Consider the following 14,022-nt stretch of genomic DNA (forward strand, 5'->3'; position numbering starts at 1 on the left):
ACTTTTCTGTTTTCTTTATGTACTTCGTCATGAACGAAAGTGCTCCAAATGAATAAAATGTTCATTCTACACCTAAATTATTCAAAACTGATCATCCCTAAAAGTTTCCATGAAAAACTACTCCTGTTTGAGACAACTTCCGGTTTTTCGGTTGGCACTTCCGATGAAAATAATTTGCATGGTCATGGTCTTTCTTACATCTGCATTAGCCAAACATTTCTGTAAAAAGTAAAAAAACTTTTAAAATTCACTTTTTTGCATCGCTTCCTGTCACGACCGGAAGTGACGGCAACGTTCGATTTTTACATGATGTAGATAAACTGGTGACTGACTATCAGCTCTGAAAGTTTTAGACTTCAGTCATATACTGTTTTTGAGCAATCAGGTGAACAAAGTTTCAATTTGAGGACAGAAAAACACGCGACCGGAAGTGCATTTTCCTAAGATGGTTGACTTCACACTAGACAATTGCAGTCTCAATAACGTATGTTAAAATCATTGCAAAAACTTTATCAATAAGCGATATTTTTGAGAAAGTTAAAAATCCCGATTACAAAGTTTCTCTCTTATAACCGGAAGTTGTCGTCTTTTATTTCCAGTGAGACCAACACATATAGAAACGGTGAAAGAGATTCAACTAAATGATGCAAGTTTTATTTCAAAAGAGAAAAGTTGAAATTTTTAATTTCTTTGATCACTTCCTGTAACGACCGGAAGTGACGGCTGACGCTATTAACCCAAAGGGTTAAGCTTAATCCTTAAGTTCTATTACTCTTATAAGTATAGTGTCTTATTCTCTTACCGTTTCTGAGATCTCACTTTGACAAGTTCTTATTTTGCGGACAGTAAAACACGCGACCGGAAGTGAATTTTACCAAGATATTTGAAGTTACTCTAGACATTTGCAGTCTAAATAACATATCTAAAAACCATTTCAAATACTTCAACCATAAGCGATATTTATGGGAAAGTAAAATACTAGAATTATGTACTTTTTCGCTTATAACCGGAAGTTGACGTATTTGTTTCCGGTGGGACTAACATATTTCAAAACTGCAAAACAGATACAATAATGTGATGCAAGACTAAATTAAAATAAGAAAAGTTGAAATTTTCGATTTCTTTGATCACTTCCTGTGACGACCGGAAGTAACAACTGACGGATCTAAACCAATTCTGCAAACCTACTTGTCATGATCTATCACTCGTGAAAGTTTGGTATTTTAAGCTTTTACCGTTTCTGAGATCTCGTCCGGACATGATCTCTTTTGAAAAAACGGAAATCGGACATATCTGACGACCGGAACTGTATTTTGCAAAATCCTTCAAAATGTTTTAAGTTTATTATATTTGTCATAAACTCTGAAAGTTTAAAGAAAATCCACCAAGCCATCTCTGAGAAATTGCTTGGACAAAAAACGGGAAAAAAATAATAATAATAATAATAAACAGTAGAATCACTATAAGGTCTTCCGTCTGAAACGGAAGACCTTAATAAACAGTAGAATCACTATAAGGTCTTCCGACTGAAACGGAAGACCTTAATAATAACTAGAAACTCGTTGCCATGGCAACAAGAAGGTCTTCCGTCCCTTCTCTGTCATCAGACGTCATAGGAGAATTCATTCCTCACTTATAACACACCATGTATTACCTTTGTGCAATCCTTTTAACTCCTTCGTATAAAGAATATATTAAAATTTAAAAAGTGTGAAAATATCCAAAATTCAAACAGCAATAAATACCAGACAACACTTTAAAAATAAAATCGTAAATTTAAGCTAAAAAAAAGTGATGAAAAATTTCAGACATTCTTGAGATTGAACCCGACTCGCCTGCGTGAGAGGCACGGCGTTAATCACTATGCTATTGGGGACGCACGCTTTGAGAGGAAAAGTGACTAATATTTAGAATAAGGATTTATTAATTTTGAAATAAAGTATATATTTAGCATTCAGGTAAGACTTTCTAATATCCTTACTGAAATCATTAAAAAATATTGAAAAGAAAAAAAAAATTGAAAACCGATTCTCGAAATTCGCTTCAGATGGTGACCGGAAGCATCGACGACGCATTAAAAATTAACTAAACATTTACAAGTCATCGTCTAAGATCTCTGATATGTCTTACATTCACATCTTTAGCCGTTCTGGAGGAGTTTGGAAGACAAAAATCCATTTTAAAATCAGGAAATTGTCCATATCTTGGAACAGGAAGTAAATTTTCCAAAATTTCTTTGTGATAAACAAATTTATCATTGTCCATTACCTATGAAAATTTCACTGAAATCCATTTTTCGAGAAATCGCCTACACAAATATGTGGGAATAAAAAGAATAATAAAGAGATAAAATGATTTTAAATCAAATTATTTATTTTTTCTCAAATAAAAGTCTCTATTATCAATACTAATATCATTAAAAAAATTGGAGAAAACAAAAAGTTTGAAAAAATTGACTTTTGAAGTTTGCTTCCGGTGGCGACCGGAAGTAATGACGACGCCAAAAAAATGACTTTGAACATCTACAACTCATGCTCTATCATTTTTGACATGTCTCAAGTTCATATCTTTAGCCATTTTGGAGGAGTTGCAAAAACAAAAATCCTTTTTAAAATCAGGAAATTGTCTATAACCTTGAACCTGAACGGAATTTTCCAAATTCTTTGTGATGAAAAAAGTTCATATCATTGCCCATTACCTCTTAAAGTTTCATTTAAATCCAAAAAAAAAAAAACTTTTTGAGAAATCGCTTGCATGAATTTTTTTTTTTTTTGGGGGGGGGGGGGATAATACCTGGAATATGGATAAATTAAGTTTAAACCAAATTATATATTTAGATTTCAAATGAAAGTCTCTATTATCCCTACTAATATCATTAAAAGAATTGGGAAAAAAAAAGTTGGAAAAATTGACTTTTGAAATTCGCTTCCGGTGGCTACCGGAAGTTATGACGATGCCAAGAAAAAAAGACTTTGAAATCTACATCTCATGCTCCGTTATCTTTGACATGTCTCCAGTTCATTTCTTTAGCTGTTCTGGAGGAGTTGTGAAAACAAAAATCCATTTTAAAATCAGGAAATTGGCCATAACATGGAACCGGAAAGGAATTTTCTTAATTTTCTTTGTGATCAACAAAGATAATTCCATTGCCCATTACCTCTTAAAGTTTCACTGAAATCCAATAAATACTGTTTGAGAAATCGCCTGCACAATTTTTTTTTTTGGGGGGGAGGTAATAACTGGAATATGGATAAATTAATTTTAAACCAAATGATATATTTAGTTTTCAAATGAAAGTCTCTATTATCCCTACTAATATCATTAAAAGTATTGGAAAAACCAAAAAGTTGGAAAAATTGACTTTTGAAATTCGCTTCCGGCGGCGACCGGAAGTAATGACGACGCCCAAAAAAATAACGTTGCAGATCTACAACTCATGCTCTATCATCTTTGACATGTCTCCAGTTTATACCTTTAGCCGTTCTTGAGGAGATGCGAAGACAAAAATCCATTTTAAAATCAGGAAATTGGCCATAACTTGGAACCGGAAGAGAATTTTCCAAATTTTCTTTGTGATGAACAAAGTTCATATCATTGTCCATTATCTCTGAAAGTTTCACTGAAATCCAGTGAATAGTGTTTGAGAAATCGCGTGCACAAATTTTTGGGAAAAAAAAGAATAATAATGATAATAAGAAACAATAGAATCACTATAAGGTCTTCCGTGAAGACGGAAGACCTTAATAATAATAAGAAACAGTAGAATCACTATAAGGTCTTCCGTGAAAACGGAAGACCTTAATAATAATAATAATAACTAGAAACTCATTGCGAGCAATGAGAGGTCTTCCGTCCGATTCTAAAAAAAAAAAGAAAGAAAACTCAAGCTGAAAAGTGATAAGAGAAATTCAGACACTCATGAGATTTAACCCTGATCGTCAGCCTGAAAATCCAACGTGCTAACCATTAACCATTCCCTTTTTTGCATCACTTCCTTTTTTAAGATTTTTAAGATTTTGTCACGATTCAAATAAACTGATGACTGACTATCAGTCCTGAAAGTTTTAGACTTCAGTCGTTTACTGTTGTCGAGCAATAGACCGGAAGTTGACGCTTATTTCCGGTGGAATTTAACATATTTTAAAACAGCGAAAGAGATGCAATAAAGTGATGCAAGTTTTAGTTTAAAAAGAAAGAAGAGAAATAATAGGAGCACATCCTCTGATCTAAAAAAAAATAAAACAGGTTTTGTAATCCTCAGAAATAGTTCTATCATTTAATTGTTGCATATTTAAGATCAGAGGTTACGTCCTAAATTAAATATCGAAAAATAGCTTTAAAAAATGGCTGTTTTGTAGAAATTTTCAGAATATGAGGAAAATGACGCATTTCATGACGTCTTAATGCATAGGCTAGCCAGAAAATTACGTCATTTTTGATAGATACGCAGTCATCAAAGGTCTAAATGATATTTAATGTATTTTCAACTAAAACCAAGCAGTTTCAGTTTTTCTGAAATCCACAAGTGAACCTTGTTCTTTAATATTGAAACCACTACACTAGCGCAATGTACCAGCCATCATCGATGTTTACCTTGCACTCATTCCCTGAGGTAATGAGTGTCAGGCAGGTTAATTTTTTTTTCTTATAGTGCCGAATTATAGGATGAAAACTAGCCAGCTGAATTTTGTGCAAGTGCTAGTAGATTTACATCGGATTTGTTACTTGATTTTTAACAATAACTGATAGCAGAGAAAATAACCTGTTACTGATAAAAACTAAAAAAAAAACTATTGTGTTTACTTCCTTTATTCTTTATGCATTCAGCTTTCTATTCTATGCAATTCCAAATACAGACCTTTTCTGTACTTCTACACCACTGCATCAGACCATTTGTGAAAGGCGGCTCAAGATACATTATTTCGCGCCAAACGTCACGATTAAATCTTCGCACCTTTTCTTTGAAATGCGTCTTCAATTGAATGAGTGTACGTGATAGCTTCAATGAAATTTAAAAAAAAATATGTTGCTATAGCCTGATTTTGGAGCCTAAGAATGTTTATTTATCACACTGTACATATAACATATCGTATACGGTCAAGTAACATAAAGGCAGCGCTAAGTTTTCTGACACATTTTATATTCCTCTTAACCCCCAAAGTGGACTATTCCAATTAGTAACACATTAATGAAAAGTCTTGAATGTTTTGCAACAAAACACGTCTCGCCATATGACGCTCAAGGAATCTGATACCTATTATGTTCCGTAACTTGCATCTATAAAGGAATATAACCCTACTAAAATCAAAGAAAAATATTGAAAAACGTAAAAGTTGAAAAAATGGACTTTTTTAATTCGCTTCCGGTAGCGACCGGAAGTACTCACGACGCACGAAAAGGCAAACCCGCACATCTAGAAGTCATGTTCCATGCTCTCCAACATTTCTCCAATTCATAACTTTAGCCCTTCTTCAGATCTCGCGCGGATAAAATTTCATTTCAAAATCAGAAAATGTCCATAACTTGGAACCGGAAACGAATTTTTCCAAAATTCTTTCAAATGTAACAATAAGGTCTTTTAACTTAAGTGCGGGACAGTTACTCGCACATGCGCACAAACGCTTCCGAGTGGAAAGCTTCATTTGTTTTCTAAGGAACGGAAATGGTAAAATCTTGTTGTGTTTACAAGTGTCGAAACGTGTGTAATGGAGAATCACGGTCGAAGGGTGTCAGTTTCTTTCGGTTTCCCAAGAACAAAAGAAAAAGAAGAGCCTGGATAAAAGCTGTTAATAGGGATAAATGGACGCCAAACGAGCATACCTGGATCTGTGGATCTGCTCGCAACATTTTGTTGATGGGTGGCACGGAGATGAACCGAGCGATGACAATTATGCCCCAACAATATTTGCCTACAAACAGAAACGATCGGAAGAAGATTTTAACAGGGAACAGAGACTACTTGATCGAGAAACAACCAAGGTATCTACCTTTGATTTTCACCAATATATTTTTTGAAATCTTATAAATAAAACGGCCTAAAAATCAAACATAAGTTTTATAGGAGGTACAACGAGAGATCGATGTCAGATTTAAGAAGAAAAAAAACACGTTTTACCCAGAGCTACCTTCTTTTAAATCAAAAACATATTTATTCATATAATTTTGCACAGGATTTATAAATTACCCCAATTTCTTTCAAAATACATAAATATACATGTATAAAATATTTTTATTGCTCTACTTTTTTTTTTACAAGGAAAAACTTTGTTCAGAGAGGATAAACAGGGAGAGAGAAAGTGCTAATTTAGAGTTTTCTCTGCTTGCACATGGCTCCTACTGTAGATCAACAGACGAGTCAGGTGATCACAGTACAGAGGGAAATGCTTTAACCAGTGATCATGATGAAAATGGACCAACAGATGATGTTGACATTAAGCTGACATGTGATGCAGGTACACCAGGGATGAATTGATTATTTAACTGAATATTTCAATTGCAATATATATCTTTTTAGTAAGATACTAGTATGTCAATTTCAATATCAATATAAGATATTCAGTAGATTTGTAAAATGTAAATAAATTTTTAAAATTCTGCTTGCTATAAATTATTGATGATATAAACACATTTAAAGGTGTACAATGTGAAGAAGACCCCCTCCTGAAAGAAAACAGAAACCTTAAAGAGGAAGTAAGAAGACTTCGAGAGGACCTACGTAAACACAAATGGTCTGCTGAGCGCATTAAAGATGATGATGGCATGACACGTTTTTACACAGGGCTACCTTCTTTTACAATCTTCCTGTGGCTGTACAAGCAAGTGTTGACATTTTTTCTTAACTTTTTATTATCTTCAAATATGTATCTTTATACAAGTTATGATCATAATAAATAATGGAAAAAAATTACAGTCATGTATCAAAAAACTGATTCACCTTCTTCAGAGGTATTGTGATCGTTTATGCAAAAATTAAATTATATTTCAGATGTTATTGACTGCTTAAATTTTTAGGTTTTAAAAATTCCTATAACTTAAGTTAGCATCACAGAATGTTAATTCTGTAATTTCATTGATTACAGTTACCTTTCCAGTAAATGTTCAAGGATGACATATTGGAGGGGGGAAGGACAGACATCAACTACAGACAGAGTGAGAATGTCATCATCTTGCTTACATCCAATTGATCAATTATTTGCTGTCCTCATGAGGTTGAAAGTTGGACTCTATGTGCAGGATATATCAGAGAGATTCCAGATCAGCAGTGCTTCATTTTCAATGTATTTTACAACCTGGATCAGTTTAATTCATGCCGAGCTCAAGTTTCTAAACCCATTTCCAAGCAGAGATATTATCAACAGAACTATGCCTGAATCCTTTAAATCTAAGTATCCATCAACCAGAGTGATTATTGATTGTACAGAACTTTTCATTCAATCATCAAGTAGCCTAATAAATCAAAGCCTAACATTTTCTAACTACAAGCATCATACTACTGTTAAATTTCTAGTCGGTACTAGTCCATCTGGAGTAATTACTTTTGTTTCTGATGCATGGCCAGGAAAAACTTCAGACCGTCAGCTAACTGAGGAATGTGGCCTACTTCAGTTACTTGAGCCTAGTGACAGTGTAATGGCAGACAAAGGCTTCACCATAGCTGACTTACTTGAAAAAAGACAATGTTCCTTAAACATTCCACCATTCCGAGGTATTAAATGAAGTGTAAAGTTGTAAACATTCAGCTGTTTGTTGTTTATTTTTATCTCACGAGAGTTAAAAAATTAGGATTTCTTTTTGCTGATAAGAATTTTAAGTTAAAATAAAATCTTTTAGTCTTCCTTTAATGCCAGATCTTAACCTCACCCCCTCCCACCCAATCAACTCAATCTATGTGCAAATGGTTAGATTTGTTTGTTTGTTGTTTCTTTTCTTTTTTTTTAAAGATATATCAGGAAAACATTGCATGGTAACTAGCTTAAATAATTTTCTTAATATTGTATTCTAGGCACTTCTAACCAGTTTTCAACAGATGAAGTCTTCAAGACCCAGGAGATTGCCCAACTTCGGATTCATGTTGAAAGGAGCATTGGGCGTGTGAAGAACTTTCATGTCTTAGAAGGAGTGATCCCCCTTACAATGGTCCACTTCATCACGAAGATTTTCCAAGTCTGCTGTTGGCTGACCAATCTGGATTATCCGCTTGTTGATGGGAAAAAGATTTCCACTGATGAATCATAACTCTCTAAGTAAGACATTTAAATTCTTGTTTTGATTTTTATGAATTCATTCCATATTGCATATTATTAAGTAATTATGTACTTAAAATATTCCTAGTAATTAATACAGTACACAATATACAAAATACTTAATCAGAGCTGTCGTCTTGCAATTCATATCACATATTATGCTACAAGAATATTTTCACAAATAAAAAAAATTCTAATGCAATTGTTTTGTAAAACACATTTTGATTGGGTAATACACTGACATCTGAGGCAGTAAAATGAGCATAAATGAGAATGAAAGCTATTCATTGTGGCGTCATAATAGAGTGACGCAAAAACACAATGCTCTATGACGTATTTTATATAACAAAACTCAACAAAATAAGACATGAACATCAAACAAAATGCATATATTGCATTAGAATGGGAATAACTATCTTTTAATTTGGTATTTGCGAAATACCAAATTAGAAGATAGTTATTCCCTGATTCAACCTTCTGCTTTTAAAAAATAATCACAAATATCCAACACTTTAATTTCCACAGATAAATAATTGTAAATTTGTAGCTGTGTACTTAGACTGATACACTATAAAGTGCAATAGAACTAGAGTCAATTCATCTAATACTGTATGTGTTCTTAAAAAAGCAGGCTTTATATTTAAAGTGGCTTTGGTGCAGACAACGATGCGCTAATTTATGAATACCACTAAGAAATCATTTACAAATACAATATACAATGCTTAAGAGTGTAGCGCTAATTCATGAATACGCCAACAACTCACCTAGTAATTGCGTTAAATTTTGATTACGCCTATTTTTGCACACGTACAGCATTAATCTCATACAGCCTTTGCTTCAAAGAACTGCATTGCATCACTAGAGAAATTTCAACACTTGTATAATAATGGATAAATTTGCTCCATGTAAAATTTAACTAATTTTGGCATCATAGATGTAACAAATTGCTCATCAAAAAGAATTCTTTCTATAAAAATGTTGTTTGCTTTAGCTGCAGTCCACACAACAAAATCCACCCAAGGTACACTCTTGATTGCCATTTCTCCCTGCACTTGTGCATAAAATTTGTGAGATTTTCTCAAAGTTGGCCCTGAAGATGACATCTCAAGACAAAAGTGTCGATCATTCAGTTCCAAGATTTCTGATATTTCGCACTGGGTAATATTGTAACCCTTAATCGAAAAGGGACACTTTATTTCCAGTAATCCCATGTCTCCATTTTCAATTACCTTCCCATCGCTTGAGGCTCCAAGGAATGAGTGTGTTGAATACAAGGTGATCCCTGTAGGATGTACATCTGTATTTTCATTTATGGCCCTTTTAATGGTAAGGTAATCTTTTCTGGCCTCTGCTTCATGATCTATCCCCCACTGGACTGGTGGTGGTAGTGCTGTATATCTGAAATATTTTAAATTAAGAGTAATAGAAAGGATAAGGTATCCTGTATATATGTCACAGGGTGAATAAATTATTATTCTGATAAATATTATATGTATGATTGAATATTTAATGACCTAATCACTAATCATCATCATCATTTTCATCTATAAAGCATAGTAAATTACAGTCCTCTGGAATTTACTATGTGTTCATTCATAAAATATCTCATTCATATTCATGGGGTTGAATGCTCATTGGTGGATTTAGGAGTGTGAAAGGTCAAATGTGTTTGTGTCAGAATGGGTGAGGGTTGAAGTTGTGTGATTGGTTGATATTTTAGAGTGAGAAGTGTGTGAGTGGTTTTACTAGTTTGGTATTGTGTGCGCATGCTTGGCGCCAAATACCCTAACTAATTCACTCCACCCTAGGACAGCCAGGAGTAAGGAAGAATTCCTCTCTTACTCCACAAAGTCTATCATTTTATAATGTGGACAATTTAACTGCCTATTCGGTAAGAACTTTTACCACCGTTGCTTTGAATAAATTAAATATCTTATCAAATAATTATCTACTTAAAGATAATTACATTGGAAAAGTTAAAATATATTAAAGTAATTTAATGTGTGAGTGTATAGGTATGAGAGTGTATTCATTTATTTTCATTACTGTTATTGTTACAGGTCACCTTTTCAGTCTTAACATGAAATTGAAAAATATATGCATCGAACCCGACAGCTGTTTTCATTGTTATTATTATTAAAAAGGAGTAACAAATAAAATACGTCTGTGACATATATATTGACTAATCTACATACTAGGTTCATATTACAAAATAACATGTACATAAGGGAAATAACTCCAGCTATTGTAACATTAATGCACTTTCAGTATTCCTACAATCATTCATTGTAATGATTGTTTACATTTAGTAATATTACTATTTACATTTATGAAAAATAATTAATGCAAGATTTATTTGCAAAAAAAAAAAAAAAAAAAAAAAAAAAAAAAAAAAAAAAAACACTATGTGCAAATAATTAATTACTTTATAATTTTTTAAAAGGAATATTACTTGTCAAGATTTGATCCATGTAAGATCTGATTGACGAGAGATTTTGCTGGGGTTTCTCTTGCTAGTAGCACATCACCAAACATAGAACTTGTAATTCTCCCAAGGTGGAGAGCTCTCCACATCTCACAAAGTCTCTGTCCTCTTGTCTTCTCCTCTATAAAGTTCACTAGCTCTTCATCTATCATAGGTGGTGGTACTGTTGGAAATGAGAAAAGAGTACATAAAAGATATGTTTTTATTTTATAACAAATAAAAAAAGTTAATAGAATTATACATGCATTCATTAAAATTATTAAGATACATTACAGTTAATAATCAATCTAATTAAAATTAATTTTCCATCTGCAACATCACAGGGAAGCAATGTATAGATAAAATGGGGAGTGGATGGAAGATCTAATTAGATTGAGATAATTATAATTGTGTTTTATCTCTATTTTTGCTAATTGGTCTATGTTTAGGCTTTAGACATATAGGATCAAAATTCAAAATTTTATTTTCAACTCACAGTTCTCATCTGATAACAGCATCTTTTCCATTTTCAGGTACAATGGGTGCACAGATGTCTCAACTTCCACTTCAACTTCCACAGAACTAGGTACATTGGAGTCTGGAATATTCCAGAGATGAGCCATACCTAGACAACAAAGATTTTATTATTGAATCACTGCATAAAATGCTAAATACTTTACTCCTCTAATCATTTATTTAATTTTAAGATATATTATACATCTTTTACCTATTCAAAAATTATTTAAAATTATATTTGTATCTTTTAATGTATTTACCTCATAATATTATATACACTGCTTTCAGTTTGAGTATGATATTTACTTAAAATTATTTATAATATTAAAAGAAAAATTTTTGTTTCATTGCAGTGAGATATTTTTTTTTTATTCAATTTTCTTTTTTGTACTTCAAAAACATTAAAAAAGGCAATTTACAAATATTTGTAAACCTGTATGAGGGAAACAAGCTCTTAGTTCCCCAAGTTGATCCAGAGACCAAGCAAGGCTATGATGTTTGTCCTCAGAATGACGAGGGTCGAACCTGGCCATTGCTGAACCATGTGATGGTGATGATAACCTGGCTACATCATCATCAGTATCACTGCTTGCCATTGCCTTGGGCCTTGAAAGGTTAAGGTTGCTTATAGGCTTTGGTTTCTGGTTCATTGTTCGTGGCACTTTCCATTGGCAGAGTGTTGATGTACAACTCTGTTCTCCTTGCAAAGGTGCTTTTGTAGTGGATTGCATATTGCATATGGTGAAGAGCAGCCCCCCAATATGACTGCATGCTTGAGCTAACCTGTATATGTAATTTACAGAAAATATGAACACATATATAACAACATATTATTAGAATAATATAAAATGAAAAATTAGATTTCATCTGTTATTTTGAAGATAAGAACTGTGTAATACTTACCCTATGGGGCATTGACAGTAAGCAAAGTCCACCCTGTTCGTTCCATCAGAATTACTTATGCACAAAAAAACCTGGTAACGCTGTTTTTTCATTGATGCTAAGCAAAATGCTTTAATGTACACTGTAGATTCATCAATCTGAAATTTTAGTAAAAATTTTATTTTAATTATATTGTCATTTTTTGAAAAATGACATCAAGATTCTTTCTGAAAGTTGAGTACGGATATCATTTTTCTTTATTTCCAATTCCTAATTTTTTCTTCTAATTCATAATATTGGTAGTAAATTACTCATGGAAAATGTAAATTTTGTGTCAGAACCACAGGTCTACAGAAGCTTCTACTGATATATTGATGGTTAAATTTTTTTTTCATTATATACTCCAATATGTCAGTGGGATCAAAGCAATCTGAGGGCTTGTATTCAGAACAAATCAGAAAATGAATTAGTTCATTTAAATGAAATCAAATTTCAAAACTATTTAATAACATGTGTATTATGTATTTCCAATGTTTACATAAGGATAGCCATGTAATGGGGGGGGGGGGGTTCAAGTGTTCAATTAGCCAAAGGTTATTTTTTTATGCCTTTACAGTGTTGTATCAATCAAGGTATTTCCTTAACAGTGGAGGACAAATTATTTTTTGGAAATTTTCATATGTAAGAAATCTTTCCAAAATTTTTTCTTCTCAGAATCAAATGATCTCATCATTTCGTCACAGGCCGGTAGGAAGCAATTTCAGTTTGGGGGGGGGGGGGGGCACAGCCATACATTTTTAAATGGGGGACACTATCAACTACCAAAAATTCCTTGACAAGCAAAAAAAAAAAAAAATTGTCATCAGACGTTTTTATTGAGGGGGCACAAGCATGTAGTAGCTATGTTTTCTATATATTCTATGTATTGGCAAAATCATTGTGGGAGCAACCCCCCTCCCCCGGTTCTTACGGCCATGCATCAGATTAGAATAAATCAGCTATGTATGTGTGTTTGTCAAATACACTCTCTCTCAAAGTGCTGAATATTTATCTTAACTGACCTAGAAACATCTATATGTAATTCATAGATGTCTGTAGTTAAAATTTCTTTATAAAGACTAGGTTTGCATAATATTATTAACTTACTCGTGCAATACACATATTCTGGACATCCCCGGCATCAAAATGCTTCACGGACTTGTCTAAACCCTTGAAGTTTTGGATGCATTGATCACCTTCCTGCCTTCGCCTTGTTATCATGAATTCATATACCATAGAGAATGATATACTCGGAGGTTTAAGATCCTCCGATATTGACTGATAATGGACTGCATTGAAAGGGGGGCAAGTTTTCCTTAAACTGCACGTCAGTTGGATTAATGCAAGATGACAATTGCACAACTGGAGTTATTAAAGCTGCTGGTGTTTGACTAGATAATATGTCACATATAAGATCATCCTTCTTTCTCTTTGAATTTATCCCCAGATCAGCTGCTATGCTACGCAAAACACTTACGTTTGTTTTCTTTAAGTTTTCGCGGGTCGCCATACTGTTGTAACTCGTTGCCAATGTAAACAAGGTAACGATAAACAGGAAATGTTTGTCACTCGTACATGAATTGAAATAAATAAAATAAAACATATTTCAAACCAATTTTATTCAGTTTAATAAGTAAATATCAATTCAACAAAAATATACGACGATGTTTATAAAACACTTTTGACGAAAATGAAGCGTAGAATGTTGCACAGAACGAGTCGTGATTTTTCCACTCGGAAGTACTTCTGCGCATGTCTGCATATATTATTAAAAAGGTCTATGGCATTTTATAGCGCATTATCCCTGAAAGTTTGATGGAAAACCATTGAAGAGTTCTCGAGATATTGCGTGCACAAGATTTCTCTAAAAAATCTATT

The 14,022-nt window shown here is 33.1% G+C and overlaps 2 pseudogenes; one reads left to right on the forward strand and one right to left on the reverse strand.

The window, feature by feature from the left end:
- Positions 1 to 5,662: 5,662 nt before the first annotated feature.
- On the forward strand, positions 5,663 to 11,497 carry LOC133205722 (uncharacterized; annotated as a pseudogene).
- Positions 9,101 to 13,654, reverse strand: LOC133205721 (uncharacterized; annotated as a pseudogene).
- Between the last annotated feature and the right edge of the window lie 368 nt (positions 13,655 to 14,022).

The sequence above is a fragment of the Saccostrea echinata genome, unplaced genomic scaffold (assembly GCF_033153115.1).
Source record: "Saccostrea echinata isolate AGI-Se365-2 ecotype Australia unplaced genomic scaffold, CSIRO_AGI_Sech_v1 ptg000054l, whole genome shotgun sequence".
Classification (NCBI taxonomy): domain Eukaryota; kingdom Metazoa; phylum Mollusca; class Bivalvia; order Ostreida; family Ostreidae; genus Saccostrea; species Saccostrea echinata.